This window comes from Pinus tabuliformis, chromosome 9 (assembly GCF_031772625.1).
Source record: "Pinus tabuliformis cultivar Carrire ecotype Pingquan chromosome 9, CPIR1, whole genome shotgun sequence".
Taxonomy (NCBI): domain Eukaryota; kingdom Viridiplantae; phylum Streptophyta; class Pinopsida; order Pinales; family Pinaceae; genus Pinus; species Pinus tabuliformis.
Genome location: NC_142307.1, coordinates 1,505,811,243 through 1,505,831,578, shown reverse-complemented (window position 1 = coordinate 1,505,831,578; position 20,336 = coordinate 1,505,811,243). Strand labels below are relative to the sequence as shown.

General features: G+C 37.8%; 1 pseudogene; it reads left to right on the top strand.

Moving 5' to 3' along the window:
- Positions 1 to 219: 219 nt before the first annotated feature.
- Positions 220 to 20,336, top strand: part of LOC149154316 (pirin-like protein) — a 50,133-nt pseudogene continuing 30,016 nt past the window's right edge.

Below are 20,336 nucleotides of genomic sequence, written 5' to 3'. Positions count from 1 at the left end.
GACAAATGGAGGAGAGGGACCTTAGAGGAGCCCATGTCACAAGAAGAGCTAAACCAGAGGGAACTAAGGAATCTAAGGAAGATGGCTGACCTTGAACTTTGTTCACAGGTATTCACACTTCCGAGCACACAAGTGGGAGCAGCTGCATCCTCCTCAACTGCCAAACAGCAAACTACCAAGGCCACTGAAAATATATCTAGCAAAGGCAAAGAAAAGGAAATGGAGACAGAACAATCACTCCATGGCAAGGAGAAGCCACCTCCAGTGACTCAGCAGCAGGTGGATAAAGAAGAGCAGCAGCAGGCAGAACAACAACAGCAACAGGGTACACAGCAAAGAGAAGGACAGCAGGAAAAGGAGCAGCCTACACAGCAAGAAGGGGCAGTTGAGGCCCAAAACCTCACTGACCAACAACCTCAAAACATAGTGCCTCCTAGGCAAGAAGCTGCCAATGAAACATCAGTCCTCCAAACTCCACAAAGGGAGGATGTTAGTAGAAAAAGGGATAGAGAAACTCCCTTAACCACATCAGCAAGCCAGGGGGAGAAAAGACAGAGGATAAATCCATTCTCTGAGGAAGAGATGCCTACAGGGCAATCTTTGGGTATGGGCATGCCTAGTATGGAGGCATCTGCAAGTTCCTTCCAGCAGGAACAAGAGAGAACAATGGGAGGAGAAGTCAGCTCCTCCGGCCAGCAGAAAGAAGGTGGACTCAGTATCAAACAACAGTTCATCGACATTAAGAGGAGAAATGAGCCCATCAAGAGACAACTGTACAATCATCTGTTAAACATGGCTCCCACCAATCAGCAAAGACTCATGTCTGCCTTTGATGTAAATGAAGGCAAAATGATCATGAGTCATTTTATGCCAACAACAGTGCAGCCCCAATCTTCCTCTGACTACTTAAGGACTAACCTGGAAGTCCTTGCCAAGGATATCCACCCATTGGACAAGATAGAACTGCATAAGCAAACGGGTGAGATGGTCTATGCTTCCCTAGCAGACCAAACATTGGATAACTACAGGCTACATAATAGCCTTAACAATACAGCCTCTCAGCTAGAGTTGGAGAGAGCATCATCCCAGGCAAAGGACAACAGGATCAGGGCCCTAGAAGACATAATCATAAAGATTGGGCATAATCCCAAAGACATCAAGGGCATACAGGAGATATTGAAACTGAGGGATGCAAATATGGCAGCTCTAAAGAGAAAAATCAAGCTCCCAGCCACTATTCACCCTCAGACAGATGAAGTGGCCCAACAAAGAACTGAAAAAGATGCCACTGATCTGTTGATATCTCTATATAAGCAGCTCCTCCAGACACAAGAGCGGCTGGGAGAATCAGAGGCTGCAAAGGCAACATTACAGGCATCTCTGAAACAGAGAGAAGAAGGGCAGACTTCCCAGCCTCCTCCTCAAATCATAAATCTTGAGGAAGCTGCCACAACTACTGTTCCTCCTCCTCAACAGACTGATCAAGCAGCACCTCCACCAACAGAGCAGGCCCCTAGCTTGGACATGCAAAAGGTAAAGAATGAAATTCAAATCCTGGAAGCTCAAATGTCTGAGTTAAATGAGACCAGGGATAAATTGGCCAAGGTAAATGATAGGTATGATAAATCCAAACAAGTTGTGGCAGAGAAGGACAGGGAGGTGAAAGCCCTAAGAAACAGGATAAAAGAGCTAGAAAATTAGCTCAAATTAGACAAAGTCATAGCTGGGCTTAAGGCAATGCTATGGACCAACATTGGCCAGTCTATTACTGACCAATGGCAATATATGGAGACAATCCATGAGCAAGTAGAGCTCATCCCAAAAGCACAAGCTGAAATTCACATGTCAAGGGCTGCTCTAGGCAACATGCCTGAAATTGCCACTAGAATGATCAATGTGCTAAATAATAGAACAAGTACTCAGCTGGAAAACATGGGAATTCCCAATAGGACTGAGGCCATTCAGTTAATCAAAAGGGTTCTCACATTAAGAAATTTGGTGCAGACACTGGAGAGAAGAACCCAAGACATGCAGACCGAGGTAAAAAGATTCATGGATAAATTCCTGGTGCTGCAAAACAGAGGACTCCCTAGCTTACTGAACAGCGCAGGGAGACTGCTCATTCATGAGAAGTATGCCAAAAGAGTAAATGCATTTGCCACGAATGAAATCAATGAGAAGCCCAGCAGCTCAGAAGAAACAGGGCCAGCTACAGGACAGACTATCTACAACAAGGTAGAAAATCTATTTTTTATAATGAATGGGATCAATCACCTGTTTGATGTGGCACCCAATTTTTTCAAGTATACAGAGGCAGAGGAGACTATGGATGCAATTCTCAGGCATCAACTCCCTACGCAAGACTGGTGGGCAAATACAATACAGAAAATTTTATAGACAGGGAAGCCACTCACCAAATTTTGTTTTTTAAAATATCAGTTGTCATGCAAAGCACAGTTTAAACAAAATCAGCAAGCATCAAAGATTAAAGCTCAGCCAACTCAGCAAAGATTTTGGCCAACACAGCAAGAATAGGAAGACACAGCTGGCAGAGCCGAGAAAATACAACGCAGCCAAAAGTAAAGACACGTTATTCAGCGTTAAAGCAAAGCGGTTCAACTGACTCAATGACCTCCAAAGGTCAAATTATCCTCTGACAGAATTAAAAAGCATTTATGCGGCATTCAAAGTTGTAATAACTTCTTTTCTACTTTCTGAACGAATTTATGAAGATATTTTCTCTCTCAGATGACTCAATGCCTGAGATATTTTGTATAAACATTCCTATAAAGTCCCCTTCGCATGAGTTTGCAAGGGTTGTTGTTGATTTCTCCTGAAGAAGTTCTTATGCTGTAATCCTTTCAGAGGTTAATAAAGAAAGTGATGGAATTTCTCGGATTTCTAAAGTGTTGAATGCGTTCTGGTGTCTGTTGAAAACTGCTGGATTCCTGTGTATTTCACCATACAATAAGTCTCTGTAACTCTCTCTGTTATGTATTTTGTTTGTTAAAATCCATATGTTATCTAACTTTAAATATTTAGCAACAAGGAAAAATAATAACTTTCAGGATTTATTCAATGAATACCCTGAGTTCAATCTGTGTTGTTAATGAATGTTTTCTTCAGATGCAATCTTGATAAGTGTAATTCTTAATTGCTGCACTTTCAGAATACATCTTTCACAGTGGCCTTTGTCACAGGAATTCAAGTTTGCTCCTGTGCAGCGTGTTTCACTTTCACCTCACTAGCTTAATAGAAAATTCTTAATTGCTTTCTGTTGGTTGACATACATCACCATTTAAGCTAAATTTGTTTGTCTGAAATACCAAATTGGCCCTGCAGTTTGAGCACCACCAATCCTTCATTTCAAAGCATTTCACAACTCCAGACTCCATTGCCCAATGATATTTTACTCTAAAAACACTACATCTTAAGACCTGAAAGAAATCCTTCAACCAAAACATAAACCAAAACCTGAGCATAATAGCTAGCCTAAAGCACCATCATAACAGAGACAAATCATAAAGAGAGAGCCCTCTCTGATTACAGTTTGGCTAGAAACTGTGATCCAAAGATTGGTTAGTGGTTACCCCGGCCGTATTCCCTTGGGAGTCATAGGGAACAACCTGGGTGTTAACAGGTGGGTTCATTTTTTAATGAGCTTGAACTGTGGGGGAACATATGCTCATTGGTAGGTTTATTTTTTAACGAGCTTGAACCATACGATAACATTTCTCATTGGTACGTTTATTTTTTGACAAGCTTGAACCATATGATAACATTGCCCATTGGTAGGTTTATTTCTTAAGAGCTTGAACCATACGATAACACTGCTCATTTGAGTGCGGGTTCATTTTTTAGTGACAAGCTCAAACCTTGTGGAAAGTATGCTCGGGAGCCTTTTCATGTAGGCTGGCAATGACCAAACAACAAAGCTAGAAAAACTACTAAAGCTAAAGAACCACTGAGGTTAGGTAGGATGGTTTCATCAACTTGTTTAGACAAAACCCTTCCTTTGCTTCCTTTACATAATGAAAAAAGTTTTCGGTAACCATATGGAAACTTACTATGGTTAAGCAGGATGATTTTCTATCAATACTTAGACAAAACACTTCCTGCACTTTGTCCACCAAATAGACAAAGGTGAAAGGTCACCTAGACCGATGACATAACCTACAGGGAAACTTAGCTCTATAGCTAGGTTCGTCCGCCAAATAGACAAGGGTGCATGCCCCCTAACCTTAGTTACATTCACTATCTACTCACGGTAATTAGGTGGATGGAATGAAGGTTAAAGAGTCATACTTGACTCAAAGAGAACATTTAGGGATGATGCTTGGTTTGGTACTATGTTTGAACCGGGAAATGAAAGTTGGTCAATAAGCTAGATAATTTTTACTTCATGCGGGAAACACATCACTCGAAAGAGTGTGGAAACGATAGCTTCCATGATATAAACATAGTCACGTCCAAGGAGTAGATTGTAATCTAACGGTCCTTGGACCACCATCACGTTCAAGTGAATGGTTTTCCTTCTCAAAGTTATCGGCAACTTAGGAAGGATCCCTAACGGTTGACTATTTCGTTTGTTAAAGCCTGATAAATTTTGTTTACCAGGCATAAGTGATGGCGAACCAAGAACTTTCCATGGACTTGAGGAAAGGATACTCACTAAAGCCCCTTCATCTATGATAGTTCCAGACACGTTCATTTTGTAAACTTGTACTATGATTCAGAATGGTACATTATAAGGAAGGCGATATCTTGCTAGTTGATTCCAATAAAAGGAAGTGATTAGATTTCTTGGATGTGGTATCACATAAATGGGTGAAATAACCCCTTGAGCAACGAGAACTGGGGGATTCTCTTCCTGTTTTGAAGGAACGGGTAGATTGCCCCCAAGTTCATCAGGCTCTAAATTGACAAAAATAATTTGAACAGTATCGTTCTCACTCTCTTTGGGAATGATATCATCTGAAGGTGGATCTTTTGAAGTCAAGATTGGGTCGACTGCCATCTGTACCTGTTGACTTTGGTCCAGTGTGGACTCAGAAGATTTACTTTCAGCGATAGGTTTTTCGACCAACGGTTCAGTTAAGTTAGTCGAATTTTCAACTAGTAAAGGACTGGGAGAAAGTTTCTTGTATCCAGGTGGAAGTCACTGCGGTGAAGCAGGATGGTTATGCAATACTCTTTTGGCCTCATCCAAAAAAGGAAAATGGGGAAGACGACGATCCCCTTCACATAATTCACATGGAGTTTTGACCTTTCCTTTCTGCCCAGGAATTTCATTTTCACTAGTTGATGGTGTGTTGTCAACATGATCACTAGAGGTTGATGACATCGGACGATGTGAACAAGGAGACAATTCTCTCAAGATCCATGGAATGCAAGGAAAATCTCGATGAAAATGGTTTTCTCCACAAATTAGACAAGGATATTTTGGAGATTTAGTGTGTGGATTTTCACTAGATTATTCATGGTTGCCCCCTTGTTTAAATGCCTTCTTCTTTTTCTTCTCCTTTCCTTTCTTCTTCTTCTCAGGCGCTTGGTTACTAGCATCACTGTTTTCACCAAGAGAAGATGAAGAAGGGGAGGGAGAAACAAATGAAGAGGAAGGTGAAGGGTCAACTTCAGTATCAACTGGATGCTGATTCGATTGCTGAGGAATCACATTATTTTAAACCACAGAGGTTGAGAACAACCACACTGGTAGGCCAATAGTCAAACCTGGCAGAGATAATGTGGCCATATGAGGTGCGCCAATATTTCCCCAAGATGTAGAAGGGATATGAATCCCCTCAAGAGGGATTCCATGATTGGTAGACTCCATTAACTCTACCTAAGATCAACGAAGGAATAGGGATGTTATTTTGAATTTAATAAAGTTTAATGATGCTTTGACACAACTTTGCTTTTTCAATTTTGAAGAGTCGAGAAAAAGCTAAAGATGACTCTAGTCCCCTTCGATTTTTAATGAGCCTGAAGTGACAAGTGCTCAGATGGACCTTTTCTTTTAAGGAGTCAAAATGGAACAAAAGTGGTTACTCTGGAGATCTAGACAGAGGGATTACCAAACCAATCACGAAACTACAAAATACTCCTTCGTGATAAATTGAAGAGAAATTACCAAGGACTTATGTACGACAGTCATTCTTCCTGAATGATGTGTTCAGTGCATTGCAATCGATAGGGCAGTAGACACGGCTTCCTATGGATAAAGGATATAAGCCTATTGTGGTCTCCCAATATATATGCGATGGTATGGGGAGCACAAGTCTGTGCTAGCACTTGTCGTATCAAAGAGGAGGAATCACCCAACCTATGATGAAAGTGATAGTTACTAGGTTTTACGACACCAGAACACGTCTCTAGCCTAAACCTCTAGATGTGTTGCGTTAGGTTCCAAAGCGTTGTTAAGTTCATTGAAATTTATTTTAGAGTTGATCTTGCTTAGAAGTTTTCCTTTCAAGGTTCACCGCGTGATGTATATGTAAAATTCCTAAATATGCAATCTAAAATGATAAACAATTGTTGTTTATTTTTAGCAATGAAAATCCTAGCTACTAAGGAAAGAAGATTACGATTCTTTCAAACAGAGAGCAAAGAGCACACACTAAATGCACTTTTCCTAAATCACTTTTCGCACACAGTCTAACTGCAAATGCAAATGCATGTATTTGTTTTTCATTCCCTTTAATGTGAAGAATGCCGAAAAAGGAAAACTAAGTATAGACCTGAAATATCTTCTTCAAAGTGACATTTTGACAAATTATTTTCAAAATGAAAGGAAGACTAAAGGACACTTTTCAATTTCAAATGGAAAATTTCTTTCGACACTTCAAATATTAACAATTCAAATCAAATACAATGACAAAAGTACAATCGACTATCTAGAGGAGGAAGAGTATACAACACTCTTCTTTTTGACTCAAAATTACAGTTACGACATTTTTTTGCATCAAAACAATAGTTCGATTAAGATACTTTTGACAGAGGGATTGCAAATGATGGACAAATACATAAAAACATTCACTAATCCTAATCAATGGAGGCTGAATTATGTAAAGGAAGGAGGATTCAACAATGAGATACTGATCATAAGCAGCAAAAAAACTGAAGAGAGCTGAAAACAAGGAGAAAAACCCAAATTTCAAGGCAAGAAATAAGATTACTCAGTCATCACACCTATGCTTCATAGAAATAGGGATGCATCTCACCTGCTACACACGGGAGGTGCGATGCATATTGGCTTCCGGTGATAGATAGTGCGATGGGCTAGGGAATGAAACTGAGGTGGGCTTTCACTCAAATTTGCAGCTGAGTTCAATGATTTAGGCTGAGCTATCATGAAAAATAAAGAACAAAGTACAGGGGTCTGATCTTGGGAGGTTATTGAGCTGCCAATACGACATCTAGGATGCTTGTAAGTTAGATGTTCAAATCATAAACTAAACCGGAGATTGACTATAGCAGTATTCATCTACTTCGCAGTTGCAGAGAAAAAGTTGTTCGAAGGCTATCTGGCTAACTTTAGGCTCCATCTATAGTTTATAAAGCAAGCAATCAATAGCAAACAAATAAACTATTTGATCCCCAGTGGAGTTGCCATTTCGTTTTTGGGAAAACTAGTGTCTTTTCGATCTGCTAGTCCCACTAGGATTGGCAGCTATCCTAGAAACAAACAATCAAAACAATTTGCGATTTCCTTTATGTATGATAGATAAGAGAGGAACAAAGAGACCAACCTGGATCTTCCGCTCGACTCCTTTCTTGATTCCTCTCTCCCTTGATAGAGCTTGCACCTCTTCTTCTACTTATCCTGCTCAATGAATACCTGTAGAGACAAAGTAACAAAACACCATCATAGCATCTCAATCTATTAGATCATAAACAATGCAGAATTAGAAGTACATTGATCATACAATGGCATTCATAAACAACAACATTCACAAATACACGATTGTATGGAGGAAAAATCAAAGAACTTTATTAGTAGTAGAAGGGAGAATTACAACCTAGTTGTCTAAACCAGCATCATCCTCCTAGCATCAAATCCCTCTTCACCTCATGTAAAGAAAGATCACCCAACAATAGAATGCTCTTTCTCAAAGGTAAACTATCAGCACTTCCTTAGAAATTACAAAATTCCAGCCTCTAGATCTCTCAGATGAGGGATCCATTTATAGATGTCTGCAAGGGTGTGACTCATCTCTAGTTTTTTGATTAGTGTCATTCCACTTGTTGTTCTTGGTTCCACTTGGAGATTTCTTGGATCTCTTACTCATCACTGGGCGAATTCAGAGAGGCAAGTGTCATAGGAGAAGTTTCTGGAAGATTCCATGAGCATCCACTTAGCAAACTGTCTCGGACATTTTTCCATCCTTGCCCATCACACCCTACAGAAGGCCTCTTCAGTATGCATCGCACCTTGACAGTGGGGAAACCAGTATGGTCCCGTTTTGGCCAGTTCTGAGTGGTTTTTTAGGTGGAACTTTTGGGGAATGATGTAATCAGTTGACCATGATCCTTTAGGGTATGAAACAACACTTTTAGGGGTTAAAGAACCCTTGGTTTACTGACATATAAGATTGGGGTTGCAGTGCCCAAATATGTCTATAGCAAGAGGAGTAGAGAGTGGAAGTAACCACTCATTCAAAGAAATTGAGAGATGGAAGGAAGCAAACAAGAGAAGCTGACATATTGTTGCATGATTCTAGAGAGAATGTGGGAACACCCACATCATAGTGCAAGTAGAGGAGGTCACAGATCAGCACACTGGCTACATGGCTCTGATAAGCGAGAGTGTAGAGAAGAAGCCATCCTCATTCGAGGAAGAAGTGAAAAAATTAGTGTGGGTTGAAGACATGGTAGAGGAGTATTACTCTGTTATGAGGAACACTGATTAGGAAGCTATCCCAAGTCCAAAGGGATATTCAGTGGTAGGTTCCACGTGGATCTATAAGGTGAAAAAAGAAACATATGGGAGTGTTGAGAAACACAAGGCCAGATTTGTGGCCAAGGGGTGCTCTCAGGTTGAGGGAATTGATTACAAGGAGGCCTTTTCTCTAGTAGCAAGGTACTCTTCAATCAAATGTATTTTCGTACTTTCAATGCATATGTGATGGAAGATACATCAGATGGATGTCAAGACAACCTTCCTCAATGGAGTGATTGAGGAAGAGGTGTACATTGAGTAGACAAAAGGATTTGAGACCTTCAACAGAGAGTCGCATGTGTGTACACTCAACTGAGCGTTGTATCGATTGAAACAAGCACCCCATGCTTGTTACACCAGAATCGACAGTTATTTCACCAACTTGGGCTTCACCAAATGTAAAGAAGATGTGAGCCTTTACCATATTGTGGGTGAAGGTAAATTATTTATTATAGTATATTTGTCTTTGATTTAATTCTAACAAGTGATGAGAAGTTAGTCAAATCTTGCAAAGAGGATCTTATGAGAGAATTTGAGATGAAGGACCCGTGGCTCATAAATTATTTCCTTTGTATGGAAGTATGGCAAGGAGATGAGGAACTGTTTGTCTCATAGGGAAAGTATGCCAAAGAGGTACTGAAAAATTTCCACATGGAGATCAACAAACCCATCTAATAGGAAATTGGAGGAAGTAAGATGCTGCTTCAAGTGAAGTAATGGAGGCTACTATTTATAGGAATCTTGTGGGTTCACTTATGTATTTGGTGAACACATGATAGGACATGTGTTTTGTAGTTAAGGAGCTCAGTGAAGCAATGGTTAAGCCAACCAAACTATTTTTGAAGGCAGTTAAGCATGTGTTGAGATCCCTCAGAGGCACCACTCAGTTTGATCTCTGGTACAAACGAAAAGAGGGAGTGAAGATTCAAGGACTTAGAGATGCATATTGGGTAGGGAGTCCATCAAAGAAGAATAGTACCTTAGGGGGAATATTTAGTGTTGGGCTAACCAGATTTTTGTGGTATAGCAGGAAGCATAAATTTGTTGAACTCAATTCAATAGAAGCAGAGTACATGGATACTAGTTAAGCAACTTCTTAGGCTATCTGGGTGAGGAAGATCCTTGTTGGGTTATTTGGTTACCAGATGGATCCTATAATGACTTACTATGAAAATAATAGTTGTATAAATTGCTCTGAGAATAAAATTTTTCATGATTAGTCCAATCATATCAACATCTGTTATCACCATCTACGAGATTGTGTGTAGAGGAGAATGATGTTGTTGGAATACATTCCTACAGAGGAACATGTTGCAGACATGTTGACTAAAGCACTGTGAAGAGGCAAATTCAATTTCAATAGAGGTAGGATTGGGGTATGTGATAATCCCTTTCTTAGTGAGAGGGAGTGTTGAAAACGCAACTAGAAAATCTTGATTTAATTTTCCCTTGAGTTAAATAAGGAGAAAAACTGGTATTCCACATCACAAGAAAACTTGTACGAGTTAACTAAGTGAATTTGACTTAGGTGGTTCATCTAATTCAAGTTAAGGGTCTAACTTGAGTCATGTAGAGTGGATCCTACTTTATAGGAGTCCTGCTTGAGTTTACTTTTAGTTGTAATTAATTATTTCAGTTTAATTGAGTTAAAGTCAGTTAAACTAGTTCCAACTGTTGGAGGACCTAGTAGGAGGTCTAGGAGTGGGGTGCAACTTTAGTGTTCAACCAATTAACTAATAATTCAACCATAAATAACTCATGCATGCGTGATCTGAGAGTTACCTAGTTGAGATTGGAGTTCAAGCACGATGTACTATCAGTTTTATAATCATCGAAATTGTACAGGCGATGCATGCATTTAGAGGAAGGCCTATGATGGATTGCACAATTGCAATTGGGGAATTTTCCTAATTAATAGGGGTTAATTCCAAAGGAAACAACGCAAGGAATTAATGACTTGGGTAAGCATAAAATTGGCTAAGTATTGGCCAAAGCTTGTCTAAGAATCTGTGAGACAAAGAGAGATAGTGTAGAGGTTGCTCGGCCTTGAGAAAAACAATGTGATATTCTAATATTTTCTAAGTAAACATAGTTGCTGATCAAATGAGAAAATGACCTCGTACCTATTTTTTTGAGGTAGCAGAAATTCACTCGATTTTGAAAAATGGTGATTCAGAATACACCTTTTTTTCCGGAGCATACTTTTGCTACTTCAAATTTTTTTGTGTATCAAGTATGAACAATTTTTTTAAATGCTAGTGACTTTCATGCTAATTTTGAAAAGTGTTGATGCAACACCAGCACAATTTTCTAGAGGGTTTATTTTTTTATGTATCAAGTACGAACATTTTTTTTAATGATTTTCATCTTGATTTTGAAAAGTGTTGATGAGAATCAACCCTTTTTGTTTAAAGTGCTTAGTTTCTACATGTTAAATTTTTTAATGAATTAAAGGTGGATATTTTTTTTAAATGTTGGTGGCTATCATGTGAGTAATAAAACACAAAAGTAAAAATAAAAAACATGGCAAAAAAAAATTGAAATAAAAAAATATATAAAAAAAAAACAAAAAGCTTATAAAACGTAAAAAAAAAAAAACAAAATTAACAAGTAAAAATAAAAAAATTAACAAAAAAACAAAAAATAAATTAAAAAATGAAATTTAATATATATATATATATATATATATATATATATATATATATATATATATATATATATAATTTAAAGAAAAACAAATTAAATAAAAAATGTAAAAACATTTTTTTCAAGTTTAAAAACACATAAGAAATAAAAACCTCATTAGAAAAAAAAAACTTTAAAAAATTACACACACAAACACACACACATCTCTCTCTCTCTCTCTCTCTCTCTCTCTCTCTCTCTATATATATATATATATATATATATATATATATATATAATTTAAATAAACAAAATATAAAATATAATAAAATAAAAATTTAAGAATTATTATTTTTAATTAAAATTATAAAAATAAAGAAATAATATAAAAGAAAATTATCTGTCTGTTTTAACTAGCTCAAAAAAGAAAATTAATATAGCGAAGATTAGAACAAACTCTCATGAGATCCATAGCAAAACAGGTCGTTACGCAGTTCCTAAAACACCATGGAAGCTCCATAGCGAAACCGATCGTTGGGCAATTCCTAAAACACCATGGATGGAAAGGATCTGCCATCTCTATTAGAATAGGAACATCGAGGATGAAAACCACTTCCTCTTCGAGTGCCCCGCGTACAACCACTTTAGATGTCAGTTTCATAATCTTTGTCGCAATACTGATCTTCCTAGCCTTTTACGATGTCAAAATTATAGTGAGCTTGGGAGGCTTCTAGCCAAGCTTTTTGAAAATTAGAACAAATTAAAAAAAATAGTTTAAATTATAATTAAAAGAATTTAAATTTGAAAAAAATGAGGGAAACAATTAAACAAAACAATTAAACAAAAACAACTAAACAATATATATATATATATATATATATATATATATATATATATATATATATATATATATATATATATACATATATATATATATATATATATATATATTAAAAAACAAAATTAAAAAAAAAAAAAATTCAAAACAATAAAAAAATATTGAATTGTAAAAATTATAAAACAAAATTTAAAAACAAAATTATAAAAATTTAAAAACAAAATTAAAAAAAAAATAAAAATAAAAATTCAAAACATATTAAAACAAAATCAAAACAAATTAGAAAAAAAGTAATTAAAAAAATTGACTTTAAAAATTAAAAAAAAAATAATAAAAAAAACAATTAACCATGAAAAGATATATATGTTAAAAAACAATTATAAAATTATAAAAAAAATGAGAAAAACCAACCCCACCCACTCCTTTTCCTCCCTCAAGCCCCGCTCCCCCCCCACACCTCCCTCACCCCCCTCCACTCCCCACCATTGCCCACCCCCACTCCCCCTCCCTCCCCTGCCCCTCCCGTCTCTCACCCATCCCCCCCCCCCCCGCCCTCTCCTCCCCCTCCGTCCCCGTTTCACCGTCCCTCTCCCCCTACCCCTCCCTCACCCTGCTCCCCTCTGAAAACTTTAAATTTCCAATGATTTTGCATTAATGTTAGTGATCCCTGAACCTCGCCCCATCCCTCTCGCTGACCCGCCTCCCCTACCCAATCGGGCCCCCAACCATATGATCCACATATAAACCAATATAATACTCAGAGAAATACAAGGATAAATAACTGCATATTGGTGATGCAAAATCTAAACCCAGGATAGGACTCCCACGTTTCACCCGACCATAGAATGACTGATTCAAATTTGATACCTTTTCTCTGCAATGATGTGATAGGATAATAAATCTATGAGAAGTTCCTGATGAACCTCCTGTATTAACATAAAAACCCCATGAAATATCTCACCTCATCTACATTTCTAGGAGCTACCCACTCCATCATGGCCCTTTTCTTTTCTGGATCTACTACAATGCCCTCCTTAGAGACAAGATGTCCCAAGTAATGTACCTCACTCTATAAGAAACTACGCTTGTTGAGCTTAGCATACAATTGATTCTCTCTCAACAATCTCCAAACTGTTTCTAAATGATTGGCACGCTCTTCCACATTTTTTAGAATATATGAATATGTCATCAATGAACATAATAAGAAACTTATCCAAATATCGACGCAACACATTATTCATCAAGCACATAAAAGTAGTTGGAGCATTATTCAAATCAAATGGAACTACAACAAACTAATAATGCCCATAACTGGTCCAGAAAAATATCTTGTAAATGTCCTCCTATTTGATGCGTCCCTGATGGTATCCAGATCTCAAGTCGATCTTAGAGAACAATGTTTCTCCCTTCAACTGATCGAACAAGTTATCAATCCTCGATAATGGGTACATGTTCTTGATGGTCACTTTTTTCAACTGCCTCTAGTCAATGCATAGTAAATGATTGGCATCTTTCTTCTTTACAAACAATACCAGTGTGCTCCAAAGTGATACACTTGGTCTAATGTATCCTTTTTCCAACATTTCCTTCAACTGAAACTTCAACTCTACCAACTCAGGTGTGCCCATCCTATAAGTTTCTTTTGATAATGGGGTTGTCCCTAGAACTAACTCAATAGAAAATTCTACGTCTCTGTGAGGTGGAAACTTTGAAATGTCCTCAGGAAACACATCCTGGAATTGTTGTAGAACTAGCTACCTGCTCAAAACATTTTTATCCTCTGCTTCCTTACCTTTGTCACTAGAAATATGCAGGGAAAATAACACACACCCTTTCCTACAACTACGCTTTTCCTGCATCGTTGTCACCATCCTAGCTGATGTGGCTTTCTTCTTCCCTTCTAAGACTCTCAGTTCCCTATTGTCATCTACACACTCAATGGCTTTGTGATAACAATCCACCATGGTCCTATGAAGTTACAACCGATCCATGCCCAACGACATAATGTATGATCCCAATGGTAATACATTCAAATGTGTTGTAGTAGGCATACCATTCAAATAAAAGGCACAAGCTCTTACCCAATGATGAACTAGCTTCTTTGTACCTGTAGCAAACTACAGTAACCAAAATTTTGCATTCAATTCCTTACTCAAACCACACTTATCTGCCAAGTCAGGACTAACATAACTATAATTAGATTCAGGGTCAATCAAAATAGAAATAACTTGATCACAAACCTTACTGTACATCTTAATGATAGATGTCTGATGGTCTGCATGTTTTTTATCCAATGTCCCATCAATACGAGGAATTCTTTGACCAACATCCCCAACAGTTTGTGGCTCCCACACACTATATATCTAGGGCCTACCACCCTGATTCTGTGGAAAATATCTCTTAATCTAATCCTTTCTGCATGCCCAACAATCCAACTGACTAGTACCCTCACTTCTATGTTGCTATTATTGTGACGCATGTCCCTGTCAAGATACATTGAACCTATTCTGTGGTGCCACATTTTCTTTCTCTTCTGCCTTTTGAGGCCTTGCTCTCTTAGGTTGCCATTTACATTTACCTTTTTCTTTCCCTTTCCAACCTTGCCGAGATTGATTCTTATGCTTTGACTATTCATAAAAATGCTTCAATTTCCCCATGACCTCCTCAAGTGACCAAGGCTCATCATACTCAATCCGATCTATAAATTCTAATGGAAATCCACTGAAAAATCCTTGAAATTTAGTCTTCTCATATCTAAGATATGGTACATACCTCAATAGCTCCAGGAACTTAGTCATGTTCTCTTCATCTACCATTGATCCCATATTTATTTCATAGAATTATTTGACCTTATTGTCGTAGTACCTTTCTGACAAGTACTTCTTCTTGGAAAGCCTCTTGAACTCCTCCCAACTCAAGTCATTGGTCCTGATGTCTTTAACCCAATAGAAATATTCCCACTAGATGTCTGCTTTACCACTCAGGCTAAAAATAGCTACTCTGGCCTTCATATTATCTGTTAAATTATGCAACACAAAGCACTTCTTCATCCCAAGTATCCAAGCCTCTGCATCTTCCAACTAATTCAAATCTCCATCATAATTAGTTGGCTTTTCTTTCTTAAAATCATTTGGAAAGTATACCCTATCACTCCTCATGTAAGGATGATAGCGATGACGATCATGATGCCTGTGAGAACCAAAACTATAATAATACATGTATCCATCACCTCTTCTATCCAAGGTATCCAACAACTGCCATCTCTAACAGTGTCATCTATATCCGACCTATAACGACCATGAGACCTACTTCCATATGCCCCATTAATTTTTTCCGCCTGTACATGTCTGATCCGAAGTGGCCCTTCTCACTAGAAATTCTGACAAACTTTAAAGAAGTATAGAATTAACCTCAACTTGTTTCTCTTGTGCATGTATGATCCTTTCAATGTGTGCGTTACAACTCCTTATTTCTTCCTTCAAGCTTCTCAATGTGTGTGCAAAATCAGAATTGTGTCCCACACCACACTACTCATCTGATTCATCGGGAGATTCTTTGTAGTCTACCATCTTTCTAGTTATTTTGATCTTTCTCCTACAAGGCACACTATGTTAGTTAAACCAAATTACAATAAACCAATGTATATTAGCAAAACTTTGGGGAGGATATCTCATTTTCAATATCATCAAATCAATGTGATACATGTATAAACATAATCATAACAACATATAAACATGATACATAATCATATAACCATGTAACCATCAATGTAGCTAGAGTCCAGTCATCAATGCATGACCATATCAACTACACATACCATGACATCGTGCATGAAAACAATAACCATAATGACGTACATTGATAACATGCAAGCATAACAACATGTAACCAATCATGTACTCATGACGACATACCTCATAACAACAACATCCTCTTCAACATGGCAGCATCGCTACAATGATGACTGACACCATGCATATGTAAAAGGCACATAGACCACACGAATGACCAATCACACATGAAAATGATATGAATGCATGACCAACACACCACCCATCCAATTTGAGGGGTGGACCATGCTCTTTTATCACTTTGTAATGCCCTCCTCCAACATCTACCCAAGTAACCATCCAACTGGGGTAAATATGTTATGGGAGGCTACTATTATTAGATTCAACCTCCTATGTGAAATTAAGGAAGTTTAATCAATGGAAACAAGACATACAAACATCCCACATCAGCTATGACACTCCTAGGAACCACCCCAACAATTCAGATAGCTAGCACTTGGGTCCCACTAATATTTTTGACCACTTAACCTCTGAATGCTCTCATGATATAGGTCTTCTAGTGTCCAAGAGGCTCTAGACTCTCTCATGACAAGGCATGCCAATGTCTAGGGACTATTTTTCTCATTGTTATACCAATGTCCTCGAGATTTGAACCACTTTATAAGGCCCAGAACCCAGGTCACTGCCTAGAATTGAATGACACCTTCATATCAATAAGATAGCAGAGAAAGAATGATGCAAAAGTAAATACTTGAAAAAGCCCTTAACTTGACCCCTACTAGCCATGACAGACATTTCGTCAAACATATCAAAATTATGTAGTCTACAAGTGTAAACAACAGATTTAAGCATAGGGATCTCATACATATCTGAGAATATCTAAGAACCATTATTCCCTCTTATCATTTGTTGCATTATCGTCTATAGGGTCATAGATACATTGTCCATTCTTTTACAAGTAAAAAAATGATGAGAGCCATACATAGCCACCGTCATAAAAAACATACATAACCAACATGATAGAAACATAAATACCAATGAAAACACAACCATATAATCCACATATAAACCAATATAATACTCATACAAATAGAAGGAGAAATAACCTCATATTGATAATGCAAAATCCAAACCCGGGATAGGAATACCACGTTCCACCCAACCATAGAATGACTGATCCAAATCTCTCTTCGGCCATTCACGGCATGAATGTGGGACTCAAACCAAAAGAACCAACGAGAGCATCCCGAGGCTAAAACACCTACTCTCATCAATAGAAACCAAGCTTTACCGTAATCCATCCTGAATCACTAGGCCAATGTAATGAACATGTAATAACAGGCTTTACCATAACCTCCACCAAATCACTAGGCCAAACAAGAATTGATGCCACCAGATTTCTATAACTACACCCTGAGTAATTTTCATGTCTCCTAGTCTCTCAGGCTTTACCGCAATCCACCCCAAATCACTAGGTCCTAAACTGAGACCCACTCTCTAGTCTTTACTGCATATCGCAACCCGATATTACTAGGACCAATAAAGATAAATACACCTCTTGGCTTTACAGTATATCCTACCATTCACCAACAAGGATTCTTAGGCCCACTGAGGTAACACAATCCTAACATTACCAAAACCCTTAGTATGGCTCAGGTATCATGACTCACTAGGCCAGTGGATTTACTGTGATCCACTATCCGGTTCAAGGACCACTAGGCCATGTGTTCTATCATTCGGAGATCCACCTCCCTCAGCTTCGAAACCATCTGGCAATCCAGCTCAACCAAAACATGAGAATCCCATCATGCCATGGTTATCTAGAAATGACAATTCTAGACTAAAAATATTGTCACACCTGGCAAAACCCATGCCATAACAACGAAAAAGGCACATGAAATACCATGCATGCCAAATCTAGCGAGGAAAATACACATGCAAATCAATACCTGCAAAGAATACTGTTGTAGTTGCTTGATCCTACACTTCCTTGCTTAATCCTTTCTTCGTCTTGCCTTCTTCTCCTTTCTTGATCCACTGCCAAAGTCCTCCAAGAAAACTCTACATGTCCAAGAGTGAGAGAGAGAGCGAGAGAATAATGAGAGAGATTCAAAACTGAACTGGCAAAAGGTTACAAACTGATCCTCAAAAGCCTTTTTATAAATTATGCATCTATTTTCTTCATTTTCCATTATTTTCCTCATTTTATTCCTCACATGCAACCTGTGACCTTTCATGTTCCTTTTTCCTAATTTCCATTATTTTGGTAAATAAATGTGCCAAAAATGACATTTTGCCTTTCCAAAGCCTTATCCAATGCCTTTGCGAATTTCGTTAGCCATAACAAACCAAATTACCTACCACACTAGGATGTCTTGCCCAATGTTCAACTTGGAATAAATGCCCCATCAACCGTGGCTATTATTTTGCCTTTATTAACTTTTGTTACATGGAATTTTCACTAGGGTTGTTACAATAGATATAACATGTGTTCCCTTAAAATATTACATCATAACATGGTACATCAATCGACCTACATTAAGGAGGTTCTGCTTTAGATGTGGAATATAATAAACATTAGGTATGTATTTATGTTGATTTTGTTTAGTAAGAGTAGGGACAGTACCTTTCCCTTAAGCTTTAATACAACAACGGTCTCCAAGAGTGATTTCCGATGTCATGGAAGCATCAAGATAAGAAAGCGGATTCTTTTTACCTCTGATATGATTGTTGTAGCCATTGTCCAACAACCAAAGTTCCTTGTAGTGAGGGTCTTCAGAAAGATGGCACAAAAGAAACATGGTCTCAGGGGATTCTCCTTCATTGTTGGAGAGATGGACATTGCATCTTTGTTGATCTCACTATTTCTTCAGCATTTATTTTCATACTGCCCAAATTTCTTGCATCAATAGCATTGAACATTAGATTTTCTCCATGTTTTGCTTCTCTAATTTTGGTTTTGTGGAGGTCTTCATTGGTTGGCTACACAATGATGTTCTAATTTTCCTTTGCCTCAGCCTATGTCTCACCTTTTTCTGCCTCGATATCCTCTACCTCTGCCTCTACCAAAAGAGAGTTGTGCTTTGAAATCTTGTTCCATGGAATCTTTTGTGAAATTGAGTCCTGTTTCGTGTGCAAGAAGTGATCCTGTCAACTGTTCAACTGAGAAATTTGTAAAATCTTTGGACTCCAAAATGGTTGTTACAGTCACGTCATATTTTCTCGGTAGGCTTCGAAGGACTTTTTCAACAATCTTTTGATCTGTAATGGTTTCACGAATTAGTTTGATGAGATTGACTATTCCCATGACTCTAGTCATGAACTCGTCCACATTCTTTCTGTTAGTCACCTTCAGTGTTTCAAACAAAGCTCTCAATTTTTGCAATTTAATGCTCTTCAATGTATCATTGCCATGACACATAACTTTCAAGATTTCCCAAGCTTCTTTTGTTGTGGATGCACGAGTTATCTTGTCGAGATAGAGTCATCGACTGAGTTTTGTATCCAACATTTGGCTTTGTGGTCTTTCTTTCTTGGATCGGCTCTACACAGTCTTCTGAAGTGTACCCAACACTCTTGGGCTTGCAAAAATGTCTTCATTTTTAAAAGCAAAAACTTGTTATTTTTTCCAAAAAAAAATCAAAGTCCAGAACAATGAGATAAAGAAAAATTCCAAAACTAAAAAATATCTCCTTAAAAACAACCCAACCCTTTCCTTTCTTAAATCAAACAATACTTTTTAAAAAAACCCTTTTTATTTTGTAACAAATTTGAATAAAACTCTTTAACAATGACACCACATTATATAAGTTCTTTTTTTAATTTTGAATTAATCATTTGAAAAAGGGGGAAATTCAAATAGGATTTTCAAATTTTATAATGTACTTTCTAAATTGTAAATCGAATAAAATGAGATATCACGTGCACCTTTGACTGGGCTCGGCTTGTGCTCCTCAACCTTCGACAAACGAATATTTTCAAATCGGATCTTCAAAGATTATCAGCTACTTTCTAAATTGTAAATTGAATAAAATGAGATCTCACGCGCAACTTTGACTCGGTTCAACTCGTGAGTCGATCTCCTTGAGCTTGGACAAACGAAACCTCCGCTTAGTGGAGGAATAACGTTCAAAGCTTTAAACTG